This window comes from Falco biarmicus, chromosome 7 (genome assembly GCF_023638135.1).
Source record: "Falco biarmicus isolate bFalBia1 chromosome 7, bFalBia1.pri, whole genome shotgun sequence".
In the NCBI taxonomy this organism is placed as follows: domain Eukaryota; kingdom Metazoa; phylum Chordata; class Aves; order Falconiformes; family Falconidae; genus Falco; species Falco biarmicus.
This window is the reverse complement of record NC_079294.1, coordinates 17,129,555-17,153,417: the sequence shown is the minus strand read 5'-3', so window position 1 is coordinate 17,153,417 and position 23,863 is coordinate 17,129,555.

Sequence of the window (23,863 nt, the reverse complement as noted above, 5' to 3'; positions counted from 1 at the left end):
GCTGTCACACTTTTTGGCCATGCATCGGTACAAACAAAAGTAAGCCATGGAAGAAATATCTGTGTACTTCTTTCTTTCCTTAAAGCCTTTTGGTTTAATCAACAGTAAAATGGGTAATTGTGCATTTTAGTATATTTCAGTACCAATTCATCCAGTAACAGCTAGTTAGTTCTTCATTTTTGTGCCTTCACTGTGGAATTAATGTGAACTGAAAAAATGAAACCTGTGCCATTGTTCTATATGATTAAGTGTGGAGGCTCTGACTTTTTTCTAACAGCCCATGGGAACTGGTCCAAAGACATCTATGGGATTTGCTCCAAAAAGCCAATGATCCAAAAGCTACCTGGTAGGGCTTTTAAACTTGATACTTAAGCTTTCAAGTTATCTGACCTTCAGTGTACATTGTGTTACTGATACAGTGGTATAATATTTTATTCCTACTTTTGTTATTATTTATTACTTGAAAAACTTCTTTGTAACTGTAAATCTTTTAGGTGTTTTACCAAGTTAGATTCTTACTGGAATTATAAAAATTGATTAACTTGCACTTGAAGATTCTGCTCTGTTTTTCTTTGCAGGAAGAGAGAAAGTGTATTGCTCTTTACCCTACTTGCAGACAACTCAGAAGTGTGTTGTGTGTTTTTCTTTACAATGGATCATGCATTAGTACATATTAATACTGAGGCACTTTTAAAAGAGTATGCTTTTGTTTTCCTGCAAATGTATTCTAGTTCAGAGGGATACCTACTTTTTGTCTTCTAAAGCCAAGAAGTTGTACATCTTTTTGTTATGTTTTTGAAAAGCATTGTATTATCACTATGCTATGCTTTAAAAAACAGAATATACCTACCTTTGTCTTTTGGAGAGAGTTTCAAACACTGCTTCACTTCTGGAAGAGCTGTTAAACAGATCCTACTAGAAGAGTACCCAAGGGTCTAGTATATATTTGGATATATTAGATACTTTCAGATTCCTGAAATATTATTAGAGAGAGAAATCCTACTAGGACTTGTGTAACCATGGGAAATTAACTTCCCAGATATAGTGTGGAGAACAAATGTTACTGTCAGTGTCAGAATCCAGTTATACATTTGTGATGGCTAACATTTTTTCAGTGTTTTATTTAGTATTGTCACTAAATTTACAGGCTATGATGTTCTGAAACTTAATTTGTAATGTAATGAAGGCATTTACAAAATAAGATTAAAAAATGTCTAAGGAGACCACAAATGTTATTGAAAAGGAAAATATAAGATGCAGGAATAATGTTCTTCAAGGAATGTTTCAGGGGGCTATCTTAATTAATATTTTCATTAATGACACTGCCACAAAAAATATGTGCTGAAAACAAAGTGGTAGGTGTTAGAGCCAATGAGAGAGAGGCTTTCAAGCAAAAACACCTTACTGCTGGGTGACCTTGAAGCATATAGTAATACAAAATGGGATGAAAATCTTAGTATGAGGTGAAAATAACAAGTGTTTCTGCTATAAATTACACTTCTTGACTGTAAACATATAAAGAGCTGGAGGTTCTTGTGGATCTGATGTATTTATAGCAAAGACAGGTAAGTATTCATTCCATTGTGCAAAAGCTTCCTATGTCTGAACATCACCTGGAATACTGCAGTGCATTTCTTGTCATCTGCTTTCAATAAAGATGAGTTCAGCTGAGATGGGTGCAGCTGAACAAAGTTAAGGTACAGACTGAAGAAAATTTAAGAGCTTAGCTTGATTAGTCTAGTAAAACAGACTGGGAGGTGGTACAATAATTATCTTTGAAAACATAAATGGGCGATAAACCACAAAGCAGGGAGAAGACCTATGTAAAGTAAATGGCAATTACTAAAATAACAAATTATCATAAACTGGACCATTATTAAATGTGAACTGGAAAAATATGTTTCTACCTGTAAAATGAATGAGATATTGGAGCTGCCTTATGAATAGATGCAACAGAGACAAAGAACCTAGATAGTTTCCCCTACAAAGTTTCATAAATTTGTGTAAGGATTTAGATTATGTGGTTACCTAAGTTACTTTGAGATTGGATACTTTCAACTCTTGCTTAGTGGGACACACCTTGGTTTCTTAATTATAACATGTACATTCTTTTGTTTTAGTCTTTTTCTCTCTATTTCAGTTGGTAAATGACACTCAACAGTCTCTTGTAAATACCTCAAACAAATATGTATAATCTAAACATTTTTCCAGGTAAAGCACAGAAAGCTACTCAAAGCTGCTAATGTTCTTTCCTACTGCACAACTCTTCGCTGGCCCTTAATGAAATCTAATCCCTTTTGTTTGATGACCTAACTGTTCTTATCCCTTTCTCATTGTATTGTAAGTACTTAAGTCCACTGATGGATCAAAATTTACTTCTTTCATAGTATTTGGCTTGCTTTGTGCAAGAAACTCATCATGAAAAAAATAGAAAATACACCTTGGGTCTTCTTCCCATGCTTGTTTTGTTTCTGTTGTGCATGTATCCTGAACTCCTCTTTAGAGATCATTTTTTCTTCATTTGTGTTCAGTGAATACATGTGTGGCAAAAACAACCTTTTTTTTTAAGAAAAAAGTTGAACATTGTTAATTATTCAGATTCAGAGCTACAGGAATACCATTTAAAAGCTTACTGGTTATGCTTAAAAACCTAAAATACAGAAAATTGCTCCTTAATTTTCAGAATACTGAAAGCAGAAGGAATCTGAAGTTTTATTATGCCATCATTTGCCTTTTAATTGTCTCACATTTTTAGTTTGGTTATCAACAGACTTGACTTTAAAGAAATACAGGAAGAGGTCTGTAGATAAAAGTATTATCTTTTATTAGAACAATTGGAATATTTGGAAAAGTTAAGCCGTGTGTGAAATAGATACAACAGCAAAATAGATGTTGAGAACAGTTGCTCAGAGACAGACATACATCAATTCAATCATCTTTAAAAGAAAAGCGGTTGGTACTTGTGCAAGAGACAGGATGATATGGGCTTGGGGGGGGAACAGAAAAGAAAGACAAAGGTACTTCTAGGGACAATAAGATGTTTGTTGTATGTGAAACACAGGTTAGTCTGGGATAGAAGGAAAGGAGATTAAAATGTGCTATTAAACTACTCTCTTGCATCCTTGATTTTTGGCATCCAGTAGCATTATGAGGTTTGCTTACCAAAATTTCAAAGATGTTTGTAAGTTTTACCTGAGCATGGGGGCATAGTGTGTGAGCAATGAGAGAGGAAGGAATAAGAGATCAGGAGCACAGTGACTAGTGAGAGGTGTTCACATCTGGGTACTTTTTTCCTTTAATAGACTGTCAGTTCACTCAGATATGTAGGTTTTGCTTAATTTTACATACATCATAGTTGTTGTGATGACAAGTTACTGGGATGAACTGTATTATATTCCTGAAAATGCAGTTGTAACATTGAAAGGTAGTGGTGGTTCTGTTGAGAGATTATTTACTACGGTAATAATAGTGATATGTTGTCAGATTTTACGTTTGTTGCTCAAATATGGTCTTCATCCATTCAGTGTCTTTGGACCATACCTATCCATACCACACCTTTGGACCATGATGGTGATTTTTCTGAGGCTAGAGACTGTTAGAAGGTGAAGGTGGTTCTTGGTGTTTCTTCTAGAATTGCTCATGATTGGTTAATGGTTTTCTCTTTAAGTACTGATTACAATGTTATCTGACAGTTGTAATTCCCTCTGTGATGCTCAGATATCTCTTTCAAATAAACATGGTCTTTTTATAGAAGTGTACTTTGTTAGTAAAAGTCTTCTTTGGATAGTTGATGGTTCTTTGGATGGTATCATGAGATTTTTCTTCAGAGTGAATGGGATGACATCTGAGGATGCCTGATTTGTGTGTGTGTGTGTTTCAGATGATTCCAGGTTTATGGAGTTAAGTTTGTTAGTCTGCAGTTTTCTGTGCATTTCAGTTTGTAGATTACCATCTTTGATGCTGACCTTAATACCTAGGAAAGGGTCTTAGTATAGGAGTATTTCAGAGGCAACTTGACAAAAGAGTCATGATTATTGAATTTATGATTGCAATTAGTGAGGAAGTCCAGTTTTCTGGTCGTGGTGATGAGGATGTTATTCATATGTCTTATGACATATGGACCTGGTGGTACATATCTAATGGCGAGTAGATCTTTTTTTATATAGCTTTGAAAGCTGCTGCTTCTGTTTAAGACACGAGGAAGGGTTTGTGTGCCCAAACATTTTTCTAGCATGTTCAACAATGTTGACTGCCCTTATACTTCTTGTCTTTAGACCATCTTGGTTACAACAAAGTGCTGTGGGAGAAATAAAACCTTTCTGCCTTTCAAGCCTCCTTTTTCTTAGTTTATCTGCACTCAAGCTGACCTCTGCTAGCTCTGTTTCTAATTCTCCTCATATACTCATTTTTAGTAGGGGATATATGTTTTAAGTAACCAAGGTCAAATTTCTGAGCCCTTGTATGTTAACCCAATGATTTCTAGCCCCCTTTAATCCTTTCCTACACCAGCAGCTGTAGTAATAAGGGTCAAGGGGCTGCTAGGGATTGAGGTCATTAGCTTTTGGGTTGTTTTTATTCATTTTGTTGGTGTTCTTCACTGATCGGTCTTAATGGATATTATCCATTCAGTTGTATGGTATTAGAACAGCATTTGACCTTTACAGCAACATGAATGCTTGATTTTTAAGTTTGTTTGACTATAAACTGGATGCTGCTTTTTAGATATGGAAATAAATTGTCTTTCATTTCATCATAATGAACTGTCTGTATATTAGGTTAAATACCTTAGCAGTAAAGTGTGTAAAGTCAGGTCCCATTGAAGGAATGGAAAAACTCCATTGATTTCAATGACATCTTTTAGGACTCCCATTGATATTAATGATAATTTAATAGGAAAGGAATTGGATCCTTACTGTTTGCAACAAGTAAACTACTACGTTTTGTATTACTGCTTAAACCAGCACCTTTATCATAGCTTTAGCATATATTTATGTTATAGTCATCTTTCTTTGATAGAGCCATCAGAGTACACAGCCTGAATCTTTGGGTCTATTACTATTTTGTAAATGTGGAAAAATGGTGAATGCACACTATTATATAACATACAAAAAATACAGAATTCATGTCCACCAGTTTGAGTCTTTAGCTGCTTCAGTATAAATGCAAAGCTAAACTGTTTGATTCTTTTCTGCTCAGATTTCCATTGCTACTACTCAAGGAAAGTTAGGGACAATAGACATTAGAACATAACCTGAAAGCTGACAAATTTGTGCTTTTATGAACTTAAGCAGAAACATCATACCACGTGGTAGAGCCCTCAGTGTCATGCTTTTAGCACTCTTCTCTTGTAGTTAAAATAGTTTGGTTTATGCTTTAATGTTTGAAACATTCTCAGCTGCTACTGGTGAGAAGCAGTCTCTGCACAGTGAAGAGAAAGTTTATTGTATTTAGTGTTGCTTTTAGTAATATGGATGCTTGCTCTCTAGGTATTGTACTGAGATCAGCTAAATCATTTCATTAAAAAGTCCTTTAGGTGGTAGTTGTATTTGGTTACCACTGAGTTGATGTGGATCTGAACCAGAAACACAGAAGTGAAAGGCTTTCTATCCTACTAACAATTTCCTGAGCCTTCCATTCTCCTATATTAAGAGGGGTTTTTATAGAGTGGAAAAATGCCTCATCATAAAGCTGTAAGGTTAAAACTGCAGCCCCTCTCCCTTCCCCAACACTCCTTAAACTATGGATCTTGTTTGCTATGGGAAGTGAACTGCAGGAGGAAGCCAGATGGCAGCTGTATTGAGCTGCTGCTTTGTTGTGCGGGATGGGTGCCCCTCCTCCCTTCTCCAAAGCAAATGTTGATTCAGGAATGAGACGTTTATATATCTGAATGAAGGATTCATATGATTTTTTTTTCCTGGTCTTTTAATAGTTTGCAAAAGGAATTGATTCTGTGTTCATAATAAGAAACAGTTTGAGACATATATGTGGCAAAGTTGTATAATTTTAAGGTGAACTTTCTGAAATGGTACACATAGCCATGGTTATTTTATTACTCTCAGTTAAACTGCCTAAAGTGCTGTACCAGCACAGCATGCTTCTTGTGAAACATATTCCAAAGCGAAAAATATTTTGTATTTTATTATAAGGCAAAATATAATTATTTTGTCAGTAATGGACTGAAAACACAGAAATTGTTAAAATATTTTAAAATTAGCAAACCTCTAGTCAGAGAATATTTATTAAGTTCTAAGAGGAAGATACATCAGATGGACCTGATTTACTTCGTAGGATCTGCACCAAGCCTTTGAGTGTGTCATGGCACTTAAAAACATTTATTAAAATTCTGCAATACTTGAAGGTTAATACTTAAGGCTGGTTTGGTTTTTTTTTTTCCTATTTTTATTTCTTCATAAAGCAAAATTGTGTGTAAGTTCTACTTTCTAACTGTTGGCAGACATGTTTGATTACCATTATATTTGTGATGTACAATACTTAAGGGTTTTAAATTTCCAAGTGTGACAAATTGGATCTTTAGCTAAGACCACAAATGTACATAGTGTGAGGTTTGTAGGATGATTAACTAGAACTTTGCTTCTTTCACTGATTACTAAGATCATCTTGTAAATCCAAGAGCAATGAATAGTGGTAAGGAGAGGAACTCACCATAAGCACTTTTTTCTAAATAACCAGTGATGAATTCTCCCTGCACAGTTGTGAACAGCATGTTCCAGGCTCTGTCTTTTGCCATGAACTGCATTCTAAGCACAATGGAAATAGCGTAGAAACGTAAGAATTAGGAAATTGTGTTATTAACAAGCTGCATTTTTAACCACCATGGGAGATTTACTTAGACTGCCTAGTGTGCAGAATGTGGTTTTTTAATGTAAATAGCTACTAAGAAAAAATTCAGATCCTCAGATGAATGTCAGAAATGAGCCTTAACAAAATATTTTTAAGAATATATACCAAATAAAGTAATGTGGTTTCCTCCGCTCTTTTCTTCTTCTCTTTCTTGCTGTCTTTCTCTCTTTCTGATGTCAGTTTATATCTTTTATAATGCAGATATAAGATGAGAGAAAATGAGGGAATAACCGTGTAGTACAGGTGGAAACAGTTAAAAGAACTGGTCTGGAATGTTAAACTGATATTCCTCCCTCTCAACATACCACATTAAAAAGTAGTTTGAGGTGCCTGGCATCTTCATGGCTAGTAATATAAGTAAATATCAGCAGTATTCAGGATCATTCAGAATTGATGTGCATATGGTTTATATATAAATAAATAAATAAATATGCATTCAGTGTCTTTGTGCATAACACAGATACATAATAGGCAGACATATATGTTGAAATCCATGTTTCACATCAAACCTCTACAGTATGCTTCATGAGGGAGACAAGACCCATGTGTTTTGCAGAAGCTTTTAAAGCTGTTTCATTTATTTTATTAGCCTTTAATGAATGTAATTAGAACCCAAGTAATTAAATGCAATTGTGCTCAGTATGTTCCTGTTGTAAATTGCCCTAAACAATGTGCATGGTGTGAACAAATTTGTGGGATTAATAGAGGATAGATAATGTTTTTGGATAGTATTTCACACTAAACGGCCGCAGAGAGAAACAAAGAAGCTGGCGCAGTGTCATTAATCTTAGTCAACTGGCAGTTCTGGTGTAATTTGCATGACTTAGGCAGTGACACAAGATGGGGCTAGCTTGGAATGGGTGTTAGATCACTAGGATACATATGTATTTATTTCTCTTTAGTACTCTGATTTATAAGTAGAAAGAAGTTTGTTTGAAGAAACTGGTTCATTTTGTTTTCATCTTTGTTTTTATCTTAGCTTAATAGAATTACTGGCAGTATATTGTATGTGTTCCTTTGTTTTTATAGTTAGCATATTGGTTTATGGATATTAAAAAACATCTGTGCATCCTTGTCATCACAGAAGAAAGGCAGATGTGCTGTGATTGGATAGTGGGTTGCTAGTGGAATAGATTTTCTTTCTTCATGCTGTCTGATGTGTCTTGCTTCCTAGCTTAAAAAAATTAAGGATACAGTAAAATACTTCCAAAGTAGTTTCAGAAATACCTTATAGCAGTTGTAGTTAGAATATGTATTTTCATTCTACATTCCCTTTGTCCATAATTTTTCCTAAAAATCATTTAATGCATATAATCTTATTGAGCAGGCGTATAACTCAACAACTGTTAAATACTTCTTATGTTTTAGTAGAGTAATAAATTCTCACAAAATAGTAGTGACCACTGTAGTTAATTTTCACAAGAATTTTTGAATGCCCTGGGTTTGGGTTAGTTTAAGTGTTCTTAAACTTGCAGTTGGCTGGAAATGTCTGTCAAAGTAAACTGTTTTGTTGAAAGTCTGAACAGAAATATTCTAATAGTTTGTAGTATTAGAAGAATAAGTCAAAATTAATTTGAGTCTTGTTAGATGAGTGTTTCTGTCCCAGGCCCTAACATTGTTTTCATAATAATTCCAGTAGAAAGTTAAGCTTTCCATATAGGTTATGGTCCCATCTATGAGAAAAGGGACCATTGTCCAAAGTTGATCTTGACCCACTTCTTGACACCAAAATCTTCCTATAAACATATTTAGATGTATATTATCCACTGAATGTTTTCACTAAGGCCTGTGCTAAAAACATATGTGCTGAATTTATTCATGTAATATCTCTGGAAGTTGTTATTCTGTTAAATATGTTGCTTACGCACAACTGATTGTGGTGTTATTCTAAGTTACCATGGTGTTAACTTAGTTGTGTAGTAAAACGGAATGATGAGTAAACTGGGGATCTTCAGAAACCCTTGAGAAATTGCAGTCCTGATGTAAACAGGAAGGTATTCCTACTACAGGAGTATCAGTGGATCATTTAATTATAAATTTTTAACACAGGAAGATTGCACTTAACCAAGTCTGAAGGAAGAATGAGACAGGGTATTCTGAGGCTGTTTAGCCACATAGTTACCTGCTGTGCACATCCTATGAGCTATGTTTTTTGTATTTCTAAGAATACATATGTTATTAAAGCTTTTTCATTTTAAATTTGCATAGTTAAATAATAAAAAGAAGGAATTTAAAATGCAAAGTGCATGGGCAACCTTGAGCCCTCTTACATGGGTCAATGATGATAAAATGCTTATGTTTGTATCACAGCATACAAAACAATATTGTTATAATTTTAATGCTGTAAGGTAATAATACTGTAAAATAATGAGTAGTTTACTACAGCACTGAATAAGCACTGATGAACACTCATGTTTGCTTTCCATGTTGAAATATGAAGTCCTAATGGAAGCATTGTGGTAATGGTGGGAGGCAAACAGATACGTTCCACTGAAATGTGAAAACACACAATTTTTACACAAAGCTTTACATGATAATTATAACAACAAACACTGACAATGAAAATGTTCGGTCATTCAGTTAGGCCATCTAAATCTGAAGCTGGTTTGTCACTGACTGTCTTGTCTCCTGAACTGTGAGTAAACAGTGCAAAAATAACTGAATTTGGATTAAGCATATTAACAATTCTACCTTTGAGGAAAAAAATATTAGACGTCTATCCATAATGATGAAGAGGGTTATGATGGCATTAAAAACAATCTTATTGTAGCAATTTGGGAAAATATAAAAAGCTTAATATATAGCATGTGTTCTACTGTGGATTGTAATAAAGAAAAAAGCATGTTAGGACAGCAGAATAAATTAAATGGGAACTGGCTGAATGGCTGGGCCCAAAGAGTGGTGCTGAATGGAGTTAAATCCAGCAGGTGCCCAGTCACAAGTGGTGTTCCCCAGGGCTCAGTATTGGGGCCAGTCCTGTTTAGTATCTTTATCAGTGATCTGGGCAAGGGGACTGAGCAGACCCTCAGTAAGTTTGAAGACAACACCAAATTGGGGGAAGTGTTACTCTGCTTGGGGGAGAGAATGCTCTGCAGAGGGATCTGGACAGACTGGACCCATGGGCCGAGGCCAGCTGTATGAGGTTCAACAAGGAGAAGTGCCGGGCCCTGCACCTGGGTCACACCAGCCCCACACAGCGCTACAGGCTGGGGGCAGAGCGGCTGGAAAGTGCCTGGTGGGAAAGGCCAGGGGTGCTGGCCGATGGCCAGGTGAACATGGGCCAGCAGTGTGCCCAGGTGGTCCAGAAGACCAACAGCATCCTGGCTTGTATCCAAAACAGTGTGGCCAGCAGGAAAGTGCAGTGATTTCCCCCCTGTACTCAGCACTGGTGAGGCCGCAACTCAAGTACTGTGTTGAGTTTTGGGTGCCTCACTACAAGAAAGGCATTGCGTTGCTGGAGTGTGTACAAGTGCAATGAAGCTGGTGAAGGGTCTGGAGAACAAGTATTATGAGGAGCAGCTGAGGGAACTGGGATTGTTTAGTTTGGAGAGGAGGAGGCTCAGGGGAGACCTTATTGCTCTCTACAGCTACCTGAAAGGAGGCTGTAGGCAGGTGGAAGTAGGTCTCTCTCCCAGATAAAAAGCAACAGGACAAGAGGACACAGCCTCAGGTTGTGCCGGGGAGATGTAGATTGGCTATTAGGAAAAAGTCTTCACTGAAAGGGTGGTCAAGCATTGGAACAGGCTGTCCAGGGAAGGAGTTGAGTCACCATCCCTGGAGGTATTTAAAAGACATGTAGATGTGGCACTTAGGGACATGGTTTAGTGGTGGACTTGGCAGTGTTAGGTTTACAGTTGAACTTGATGATCTTTTTGAACCTAAATGATTCTATGAAATATACCATTGCAAATTTAATGTCACCTGGCTAACTTTAATTTTGATGCTTCCTGACTCCCAAATTGTTAGCTTCAACACATTCTTGGTGTTCTTTCCTTAGGAAGACTAAATTAAGAAGTCCTGAGATTTAAAAGTAGCTTTCTTTGATAACCTTTTCATTTTAGTACAATTAGATTCTTAGTTCTGAATATTCAGTCTGCAGAATTTTAGTCCAGCATAACCTTACTTTACCCAGAGAATTATACTGCTTTAGAGAGGTTGCAGTGAAGTAGAGAATGTGGTTGTTTTAATACAGGCCCTTTTTGTAATTTTTTTCTGTGTGGTACATAGTTATGGTTATCAAATAATCTTTGGTGTTGGCAAGTGCTACACTTTAGCCTGCATACTTGTAAATATGGTTTTATATTTCAGTCATGGAAGTGTTGAAGATATGCACAGAGGACTAGCTACTGTAGAGAGCTCTGCTCACATTGAGAAGTCCTGAAGTGAAAGAGCTTGAACTGAACTCGCTTATTTTTGTGTCAACTCTAGAGCTGTCTCACCATACTAGAAAACATTCTTGGCATTGTATCTTAGCCAAAATATATTTTGGGGGGATAATTCAAAATAGAGCAGTATGTTAATCCAAATATTAAGTAATATTTAAGAAGACTCCTGCCACCACCCATCCAATTGAAACAATATAAGTTTACCTCTTTGCTTTGGCTCAGCAATTGCATGTTATTCTTCTCTCTTGTGGAAAAAAATGCTATTGTTATTTCTTTGATGACCAGTGTAACGTGCAAAACAGCAAAAGTAATTAATTAACAATTCATGAAAGTAGTTGACTCCTATTAATATGCCATTGACCCAAGCACCACTGTTCAACGTTTAAAGACCAGGAACCATAATATTTATTATGAGGTCAGGCATATCGATATAGCATTAAAATGAGTCACATTTAGTACACTGCATAGCAATTATGTTAATGCAAAAAGTATCACTGTTGCATAGATTTTAAGTGACAGTAAAGTTATGTGATCTAGAATTTCTTATTTGACAATTATGAAAGAATGTAGAGAAAATTCTTTATTGGCTTTGTTGCACAAATGTTGAGGCACAACAGTATGCTTGGCTGAACCAATGAATTCTGTAGGAGGCAGAGTTTCCCTTTTCTACTGTTCAGATAATTAGCTTATTTATTTTTACATAAGGTTTGGAGAACTTAATCCTTCTGATCCATTAGACCAGATTGGTATAAGCTGTAGACTTCAGAAGAATAATGGAATTTTCCAAGATTGTTTTCTGTTGTATTTGTTCATAATGAAAACCTTACACTCCTTCCTTCTCTCTACATGGCCCTTTTCTTGTTCTGCATGTATTTAGTGTCTCTTGTTCCATTAAATGGATTTTTTTGAGAGTAAGAGGGTGTGAGGGAAGAGACAAGTATATCTGGCCTGTCTATTTACAATCAACAAAGCCATATTTGGACATGGATAAATTTAGAATTTAGATGTGAGGCCAAAACAGAGCTGAAACTTGAGTTCACTTTTCTGTTACTTAACAATAGTAATTTTTTCTTTTGGTAATTCTATTGCTTTGGACTGTGTCCACTGTATTTCAGTTACCCAACAGAAAAGGAACCTGTACATTTTTTATTCTGAGCAAAACTGTAAGGATAGATCCTGAGTAAAATGTAATCAAATTGGAATATCATTGAAAAGTTGAGTTTAATTTTTAGTGTTTCTTGGTGTGTTAGGTTACAATGGTATATGAAAGCATCTGGGCTTGAGTTACTTCTAATTTAAAACCTAAAAATAATTTTTTAGGTATGAATTCACAAAAAGCAAAAAAGTAAACCTTAAAGAAGTGAAACCTCCCAGTGTTCTGTGTAAAGATCTTTAGAACTTATGTGTACAAGGCAATTCCCAGATCTCACTTAATCATGTGATTAATTCTAGAATAGTTTGAAGTAAATGGGAGAGAGAACTCCTTATTACATGTGAAGAAGCTGAAATCACTGGTAAGATGGTAAGATCTTCCTAGACTCCACAGTGATTCGTGTGTCCCAGTATTGTTCCAATTCTTTTTCTGCTGCTAATCTAAACTCAGTGCTCCTATCTCTAGTTTTACCTGGTTAAGGTTTTTTTCTCTCTTCTGAGGCATTTACGCTTCAGTGGCTTTGAGGACATGTGAAAGCTATAGCAGGGTGTGGTTCAGCTTACTGAATTGGAAATAAATATAATATCTAGGAAAATTAAAATTTCTTGGTGATACTAATTGGTAACACTTTGTACCTGGATTTTCTGGAATTAACAAGATAATGATTGGTATTGTTTACACTATTGTAGCAGGGGTCAGTTTTGTTACTGATCTAAGTGGCGGGATTCTTTTGACGTAGTTTTGTATTCACATTGAATTAGTTTGGTACCTCAACAACTGAAATTGCTAGCATTGTTTCATCAGCTCCTTTTCAAAATTCATTTTAAGACATTAACTTTTCTGTTCGATGTTATTTATTATTATTTAAAAGTAGGTTTATATTTTATTCTATTATTAATATGATTATTAAGTGCTATATATGAGAGTTATTAATCATTATTTTTAGATGTTGTTTCTTGTTATTGAAGTGAAGAATACCCACATAATTTAACGTAAATATAAAAAAAGAGATGTCCCCACTGAACAGTTAAAAATGCTTGAATTGTTCCACATTGACCTAAAGCAAGTGAATCTATAGAACTTGCTGGCCACTGCAAGAATTGCTTCCTTCTCTTGTCTTCAAAAAATTGGCTTGACAAGAATGGAAATGCTATAGGTTGCATGGTGTTTTTCAATTATATTGATATTCTAAGTGCTCCTGCACCTTGCACAAAGGGCAAACGGAATAAATAATGCTAAGCTATATTTGCTTATTGTTGTTAATATTGGAATTTTTTTTCCACCAACATGGTATTTAGATGTCTACATGCATGTGCACACATACGCACAAGAAGAAACTGACAGCATTTACTACTGTGCTGAACTGTGCTATAGCAAAAGCTGTTCTTCTGTAGCAAGCAAATTAGGAAAAGTTTTGAGGCAACATCCAATACCAATTTAAAACAGCTTCCCATTTCATTCATTTGTCATCCTTCAACAAGTAACAATCCCACTGGGATGCATGAGTGTAAACAGTTTAAAGGACACTCACATCTTTGTGACCAACTACTTTTTTATGTCGTGCAGGTTCAAAACATTGATGTTTTAATATGCTTGGACTGCAAAATATTGATATAGATTTCATGGAAAAGCACATTTTTTTGGTGGAAGAAATAGATTTATCATTACAAAACTCACTGTGTTTTTGCACATGAATGAGGCTTTTTAAAATAACTTGGCAGGGGAATCATCACAGTGAAATGTTCACTGTATTTACTTTTTATCATAAAATACAGACCTTTCCCTTTCTGTTGATCTGGTACAGTACTATAATTGAAAACAAAAGCTGCATGCTCAACACACCATTCCAGTTCTGTCATGCTTCTTTCTCTGTGCTAGTAGATGGCAAGACACAACCACTGGTATTTTTGCTAGTAATTCATGAAATCTGTTAAGGGGAAAAAAAATGACCGGTGGTATTAATCTTAGTATATTATTCAACATATTCGATTATACATAAATAAATTGTACACATTCCATATAATTTTTATATGGCATTTGTTTAAAATATTCAGCTTAGCAAACTAATAAAAAGCAAAAAAATCATACTTTGTCATAATTACGAAGTACTTCACTCCTCTTACATACCTATTTTCAAAGTGGGATTGTTTTCTTTTATTAAAAAGTTCCTAATTCAATTAAAAAGTATCTCTGCCACAAGTAAGGAGTGGGCAAGAATATGAGCGAATGTCAAAAGCTGTAGAGCCTGTTGTCTTTGTATGAATTTTAGCCCAGCTCCAGTTACACTTTGTGTTATACTCGGGGATAAGTAGAATAATAGGAATGAAACTAGTGTTGACTTTCATGTTTTTTTGTTGTATTTTTGGTTTTTTTTTTCTTTTTTCTTTTTCCTCTTGGAGTAAATGTGGTTTTGTAAAAGAAATCAAGCTACTGGAACAGAAATGGGATTCAGAAGAAACTTTTTCTCAAACACATCCACTGTAAAATAATTTAGCACAGGTAGTTTTGGGTTTTGTTTTGGTCTGGTTTGTTTAGGCCCAAGGAAGAATTTTCTACCAAACTGACAAAGGTCTTTAAATAACCAGTTGTTTGTTGGCCAGGGTTTTGTGTTTCCCTGCTGTCTGTTTAAATCTGGGTCTTTAATTTGTGTCACCCGTCTCCCAGGTGCGGGGAAGCTGAACTTCCCAGATTAGTGACATGAATGGGGGGTACCTTTTTTGCTTCTCTGTGAGCAAAATTAATGTGACTTTTAATTAGTCCAGCAGAGAGATTAAAGAGTTCAGTAGTGAGATGTTCACCGAAGGTGTCAGAAACCTAACTGAATTTCTGGCTAGATACCACTGTTGCCCGTTATATTGCCAGTGGTGATTTCCATTCCCAAGTAGCAGCTTCCAGCCTTTGTGTCCAGCTATGTGCAGTTTTGAAATGTCTTAATGCTACTACTAATGTATTACATTTGAAGAGCTGCTGTCTTACACGCAGTGGGATAGTTTAAGCATGGAGAGCTTGACACTGCTGCTGAGGATAAACAATTACTTAGTGTTAGGTCACACATTTAGGATATTGCAAAATAGTGACCCAGACTTGCACCTGGTCTTATAAGTGTTAGAGGAGTGTTCTAAATTTATACATGAGACCATTGCTGATTGACTTCAGTTAACACCTTTTACAGCTCTGCTATGGTTAGGATTATATTATTGTTGTGGCTTATTGCATAAAGAACTTGCTAGGCTACCTCCTCACTTTGATGCTCTTTTAAGAAATGATGTGGTATCACTACAGTAGATAGTTGGTTTTTACTATATTTTCTATTATAATTTTACCATGCTATCGATTTTAGCCCAGTAGTAAACTAACTTCAGTTTTTTACTTATTTTGAGAAATAAGACAGGAGTACAATAGTAAATGCTCAGAAGTATTGTCTGACTATTCCACTTAATTTCATGGTTTCCTAGGACAAACCCCTTTTCTTGTAGGCTTACAACTATTTTGCCTCAACTAGCAGCATTTTGTTTCAGTAAATTTAATACTCAAGTATAGTTCTCTACAACACATTGATCTGAAGTAGTGCTCTAGCTGCTTTGCCAGATTTGTCTCAAGATCAAAGGTTTGGACTCCCTCTTAGTGTTAAAATACATATATGGGTCTACTCTTTCTAACCTTTGCCACTCTTGCTCGAGGGAGTTAGAAACACAGATTAAGCCTGATGAAGAAGAGTGGTTCTCCAATTCTCATTATTCGGAGCTGTAGAGTAGGCAATGAACCTTTATGATTTCTTGTAGCACATTTTCTGGATTTTATCACTGTAGAAAATAGTATAATGCCCACTGGAATTTGTGGAAGTCTTTCCATTGATTTTAGCACACAGCAGAAGCGATCCTGAATGAGAGAGTGCCTGCAGCTGTGGATCTACATGAGCAGTAGGAAATGTCAGCTTGCAGATCCAGAAAAAAAGATGTGAACTGAAGACTTTGGGAATTTCTGCCCTAAGATCTATCAACTGTTTTCCAAACCACGAAGCAGAGAGCTGTTTATGTTTGTTACTACTTCTTAATTCCTGTTGGCAGTGACATGCAGACTATGAAATGTGTTAGGTTTGATTTACATAAATCAGAAGGTTGTCAGCTTCTTCCTTTTAGATGTCTATGTTGCCTTAAAATCCAGACTGATGACCTCATTGTAACACAAATAACTAGTGTTGGTAAATGTTATTATAAATTTCTTCTATTACTGAACATACAGATGGAAATGCAAAGTTAAAATTTGTGATATTCTTTCTTACGTACACTACACTTTGTTAGCAGTCTTCCATATTTTTGAGACCTTTTTTCCATTATCAAAAAAATTTGATGTCTGTGTTTCACAGTGCTTAATCACGTTCACTAAACTTGGTCTTCTGTTTAAAATAAATTTATGTATTGGTGTACCTCGTTGTATCAGTACAAGCATAATTTTGAGGCCTTCTAGCTGTCCACCATAATGAAAATGAAAAGAGAGGAAACATTTTCATCTCTTAATTAAATGGTTATTTCTCTGTGTCATCAAGGATCAGGGAGGGCAGACATACTATAAGAAACATGAAGGGAAATAGGGGAAATGTAATAATAATCAGAAAAGTTCTGGATAACTTTATGATTGAAAAGAACATCTACAGTTATTCATACTAGTAGCATACTAGGATTACCCAGCTGATTAGATGTGTTATTAGATACTTTTTGTTAGAGTTGGTTGTTGTGGTTCATTGTGAGGCATTAAGTCCTTGTGAAAGTTACTGATCTCAGTGCACTAATAACTTAATGATTCAACATTCTGGTTTACTGTATACATTTTTTAAAAAACAAACCTGTATTTTCAAGATTTCTTTGAAAATTCATTTTGAATTTTAACAATTTTTCTTTCAAATTTGAAATTTTGTACAGGTCTGTCTAAGATGATTTGGGTTTGTCTGTCAGAGGTATGGTTGTCAAAATAATGAAATAATTGTTTTCGTTACCACTAATATGTACCGTTTCACAAACTGAATATCTATAATTTTCATTACTAAAGCATTGCCATTTCACCTTTCTGTATTCAGATAGTTGAATGTTAAGCTACTAGCGGATAGACTTCCATGTTTGGCTGTTCATAGTGTTCTCCTCAGAACTATCAGTTCTACCATGGATACTATACTATCATGCCTATCAGTGGATACTATCAGTTATATGAAATCATCCTGTCACTTTTGAAACAAACTACTTAGCTCTGGACTTTTTAAAATAAAACTTTTTTTCTTTTCACCCTTACAAATGTGCCCTTTCCAAATTCTTCCTCTTCTTGCTTTTAAAATAATGAAAAGACTGAAAAGACTATGCTTGTAATTAAAAGTCATTTTAAAATAACCTCAGAAGACTGTTTCTGGAAATCAAAACATCTTTATGGTCCCATTTCAAAGGAAAGAAAGACAAGTGACTGGGATCCTGTACACTTTACTGTAGTCTACATTAATTACCTTCTATTAAAAAATGACAAAGACCTTTTTGAAAGGGAATCTGGCACTCTTTCCACAGAAATGATGGCAGACACCCTACTCTCTGCTGATTTCTTGACACTTCTAATTACCTGTATTCATTTGAAATCGTTTCCTTTGTAGTGAGTTATTGGCATGATTTTCAGAGAACAAGAGGAAAATGGAAAACATTTTAGCAAGTTAAGAAAAAAAAATCAACAGTATCATTGTTTGCAGCTTTTGTTGAAACTACCTACGTGAGTCATTTGAGGGACATGAAGGTAAATGAAAGGTTATACTTTGCCCTGCACGTTGTCGCTGGTATTTGTAATGTCAATAACTGTAGAAGGTTGTCAGGAAACTGGAGAGATAAAGGTCAATAGCAATGACAAATATATCATTGTATGTGTTTGAATATGCAATATCAGCCTAATCTCATGGTGGAGGTTTTCACACCCTGGAAATATCAATCAGGTGCTGTATCACAACCATCGTTTTCTGTGTACCTAGAATTAAATGGAGGATCAGTAGGTTTAAGTTTTAGCATGTTTACACTGTTTTTTCCTGATTACTTTCTTTGTTTAGTACAGAGAAACAAGTTATTCTTTCAAAAAGATATTTTCCATGAAGTAAAACACTAACAGAGTTTTTTAAAAAAGAAAAAAAAGAATATCCTAGGTTCCTTAATTTGTTACAGGACATTGAATATTAGTTTCTATTTAATGTCTGATATTGCCATAGTTTACAAAATTTTTTTGCAAACCATGTCTTTCTGATAATTGTGTGTAAATTCATTTATTTTTTTCATGTACTAAGACAAACAACTTCTCACTCAATGTGCCTCTTAAAGGAATAGACCTTTATTTTTCAAGAACTATATCAAGATTTCAGAGCTCAGTTAAAAGCAACTACAGGCTACAGTTAAATGAATGTGTAAAGGAATAATACTTCTGAGAGAATTAGCTTACAGTTGAACATATCAAAGCACCAGATTCTAAGTTACAAATGTGGATCCTGATTAGGAAAACCTAAATTTGACCTGTAGGGGAATACAAAATCACAAGTTGTTATGTTATTATGTGGTTTTCTGTGATTATGCAAGCACAGAAAATCAAGAGATGAAGAGCAAGGAAAGAAATTATATCAGAGGGCTATGTGACCGCACTGAAAGAAAAAAAAAGCAATGGTTCAGTCAGAACCTTGAAGTAGGAAGGCAGGGAAAGCACACAACAGTGTGAGGATGCATTTTGAGAATAGCAGGAAGGAAGTACTGCAGCAAAATAAAGACTGAGAGACAGTTGGAAGAAGTGCTCTTTCTGGTAGAGCATTTGAAAAAGTGACTGTGGGAAGCTAAGGGAAAAGTGGGCACAAATCATCTACTTGTTAAAAACTTGAAGTCAAATATAGTGGGAAAAACCTGCTGAAAACACACCATAAAGCACAAAGATATTGTTATAGAAGGATGTAAGCATCAGCCTGTCTGAAACATCTGTGAATCTGATGTCTTAAAAATAAACCAAGTATAAAAATATTTACTAACCCTGAATTATTGATTTCACTCTTTCCCCAAATACTGGATCCTTTTACAAGATGCTAGCACTTTGAACCTTTGTACTGCTAAGGTATCACTTCTGTGATGTGTCCCTGAAATTCTGTGAACTTCAACACAAAACTATAAGAACGTCAAAGTTGTTTGCTGTTGTAGTTTCTGGTTTTGATTTGTTTGGTTTTGTTTCCTGTTTGACTTTTAGTTTCAGGCTTTATTCTACTTATTGTGCTTTATCTATTTAGTGACTGATTTCATAGAATCATAGCATCATAGAACGGTTTGGGTTGGAAGGGACCTTAAAGATCATCTAGTTCTAACCCCTCTGTTGTGGGCAGGGACACCTTCCACTAGACCAGGTTGCTCAAAGAACCATCTAACCTGGCTTTGACATTTTACCTTTTAGAATTTGAGTTTTATTTTAATAAAACTATGTGCTTTGTTACAATTCTAAAATGCATCATGAGTCTATGCTGCTCTGCAAAGCATCTAAGAGTATGTTGTGTACTGCCATGGTTCAGAGGGTTTGAGGAAGTGCTTGAAGAAGTCCAGTGTTGGCTGAAGTGTTTTGCCTGGGTCATTTCCTAGAAGTCCTTTTGACCTCCAAATAATTTTTTTCCCTGAGAGTAAACATCTTATCTGGATTTCCAGGGTCATAATAATGACTGGAAAGGGAATACCCCCTGTTGCATTCATAGAAGTGAATGCATCCCAGCCTAATTTTATAACATCTACCAGACAGGTAATTTGAAACAGTTTTTCAAATTTCAAAAGAAAAACAACATCCCATCTCATGTGAAACATTACTGTTCTTGAAGTATCACAGCTTAAGGTAGCATCTTGGTTTTCAGTTACATGATAAACACACCTACCTTGAGGGACACTTCATTAAACCAGTTATTGAAATGAAACACCAATGAAATTTTTTTTTACAGTACTACCTGAGAAATGAGCTTGTAGTTCTAGCCTGCCCATTGCCTGTGCCATTGGTCTATGAATTTTAGTATATGTTGAAATTTTTGTCATCTCTGTGCACGTGGTGTCTGATACAAATTATTTTAGACATTTAGAATTCATTTAGATTATTCTCTTTTTTCTTTCCCTCTCTCCCTTCCCTGCCTGCCCCCCTCTCTTCTTCCCCCCCCCCCCCCCCCCCAGCACCCCTTCATCCTTTCCTCCATGCCCCCCTTCTCTCTTTCTCTTTCCTCCTGTGTTAGGGTGCGAGAGTTGTCTTTGCAAGTGCAGGGTGTTTGTTTGTCTGCCTGCCCTATGTATTTGTTCCACGTACATTGCTTCATTAGACTTCCCCACTCTCTATTGCACACACACAAAGCTATGTCAGTTAAGTTTTCCGTTTGAAAACAGTCCCATCCCTTATTACAGAACAACACTTCTTAGGTTTACTATTTTCGCTCAAATGCTTAATTATATCATTGTCCAAGGTCTGTTATGTACTCAAGCTCATGACACTGCTATGAGATGACTGCAATTATAAGGCTGTGAGGACACAGAGTTGCATTGCTGTTTTGAATCTGCATTTTAGCACCCTGGAATGGGAATAATCTTTCAGCAATTGCAATCTCTTTGTGTGGTTTTATCTGCAAGAGAAACAAAAAATAATTCGTAATATGCCACAGGCTATCAGATAATCCCCTATGTATTGTGAAATGCATGGCTGAACATTAGATGCTCCCAATACCTAGATAATTTCTAGGCCAAAATGCATTGTTTTGTGATTGAAAAAATTTGAAGTACTTCTGAAATACACATTTACTTCCTGTACTCATGTTGAGCTGAAGGACCTATCAGCCTGGCCGATTCCTCTGATTTTATTAGCTTTGAATGTTTTCATATAAGCTGTGAAAGTTCTGTAGCTACAAATATCTGAAACAAACTTTCTAGTTTGTGAGATATTTGGAGTCCATGGCTGATCTTCTCAATGAAGGAAAGGAATGTACAGTTACTAACTATAGGATTTTGATACTCTTTTCTAGATGAAGTAGTGCCGTACTTTGCTTCGTTTTGCAGGGATTCAGCATATGAATACTGGAATCTAGTATCAACTTTTGAAGAGCATTGCCCTGCTCTTGAGTGAATACTGCCTTTGATATCATCAAAAAGAAGCATGCACATATACTGATGGCTGGCCATAACAAAGCATATCTTTCCTAATCATTTTCTGAAGTATATTAGTCCTTTAATTTCTAGATATTTATTTCTATTACTTAATAAATACCACAATATCATACATTATCTAATAATTTTATTGCCAGGTAAACCACCAGTGTTACCAAGGTCAATTTGTATCTTTCCAGTAATGTGTAATGGTGAATACCTTTTGGATTTTATGAACAACAGTACTATAAAATTGCTGCAAATAAATTATTTCACACTTGAATTTATTCTTATTAAAGTACTGAATATTTTAAAAAACCATGGATCTGTAAAAGACCTAAAAATAGACTTAGGCAAGTGTCTCCCAGTTTTCACCTTGCTATTTAATGCAGAATTTTAAAAATCTCGCATGTGAAATGATTTTTATTTAGAAATGTGTATTTGTGATTTCTTTTTTGACAAAGAAAGGCCTTTTGTTCTGGTTTCTTCAACAGAACCTCATTTTGTGACTTTCTACTGTCCCCTAGTGGCTTTTTAATCTTTGTAACTATTGTGATATTGCCATTCTGCATTGCTTCTGTGCTTTTCCGTTTCGTTGAGACTATCATTAACAAACATTTAAAATACTATTAAACAACCCATCAACTGACTGTGGAAGCAATAACATTGCTCTTTAGCCCAAGCGGTCCTTTCAGATATTTTAAAATGATATAAACAAAGCCAGCAACCATATGCTATCTATATAATGCATTACTTCATTACAGAAAACATTTCAGATTTGCAGAATGTTAACACAAACCTGATGAAAGAAAAGTGTTATTAGTTGTGACGAGCCTATACATATCCTACAGTAGCTAAAATGTAATTTGTGACAGGTTAGAGAATTATTGTCAGTAGTCTTAGAGCATGCATTCCAGCTATTCCTTTTATTTTCTTCCCTTTAAACTCACACTGTGTTTCTGTTAGATTGTTAGCAAATTTACTATACACCACAGTGTCACTTTTACATCAAATATTAATATATTACTGGGAAGTACCATATTAGTAGCTATCTCAACTGATAGCTATTGAAAATGGACTTCTTAAGTTTTCCATATGTTCCATAAAGATATACACGTTTGATAGCTTTTACTTTCTTAAATGCATAGTTGCCTTTTCTTTCTTGTGGGTGCATATGTGTATATCTCCTTTCTTCACATTCAGGAAGAGTCACACATGTTTTTTCAATTTTATCTAGTTTTTGATTTGGATATGCTGTTCGGTTTTGGGTTTTGGTTTTTTGTTTTTTCCATTTTGTATGCAACCAGAAGCAGACTACTACAGTCCCTGCTGCATGGGCTTCAGTGATTAGCTCTCCCATACTGATCATAGATTTCATTTTACATAAATACTAGAATATTTCTTTATCTGACTTTATACATGTATATATAAAAATAAGACTGGACAGTACAGATTGTTACATATAGTTTTATATTGATAAGTCACATTTAACATAGGAGTCAAGTTCTTCCCCAGATTTTGAAAATCTGAGTAAGACAATTGAGAATTCATTTAGTGTAACCAATGAAATTTTGAATGAAGGTGCAAAAGCCTTTTTTTTCCCCCCATAGCTGTAGATGCACACAAATAGACACACACATACATTCAGAATTAAAAGAATGAGAACTCCTTTAAGCTGTGTTTTTTCTCATATTTTCTATATAGTTTATATATCATTAGTTTATATATCCTCTATAACAAAATAGAGGTCAGTGCAAGAAATGCCTGTTTATTATCTACATACTATTTTTAGTTAGTAGCTATAAAAAATTACAGCACTGGAGGTACAACGTATAGTGAAATTTGGCCCATTAACTCAGCATTTTAGGAATCAAAGAGATATATATTGCATTAATGACTTCTTGGCACTGTCTACTAGAGTGGTTATAATAACTATCACACTAAAACTGCTGTTTTACACTTTTATCTTGAACTGAAGCTAAGGCAGAAACCCTTCAGCCATCTTATTTTCTTAAAATGGTTCATTATATGCTGTATGCCTTGGTTTGAAAATAAGAAAGAAGATGGTATGACATTTGTTGCAATTTATATTCTTAAAAAGACTAGGAGGATTGGTTTTGATTCTTGTCTGTCTTCAGTAGTCATATTGCAATTCTATGTAGATCTGCTTATCCATCCTTAGGTTTGATTAAGATAACCCAAAACAAAGCCCTAGAGTGCTGTCGCTTTGTGCACAAACACACAAAAATGCAACCAATGTTAGCATTCTGCTTAATATTATTTTTCAGATGTGGAAAGAAGAGATTTTAAAGCTCTCA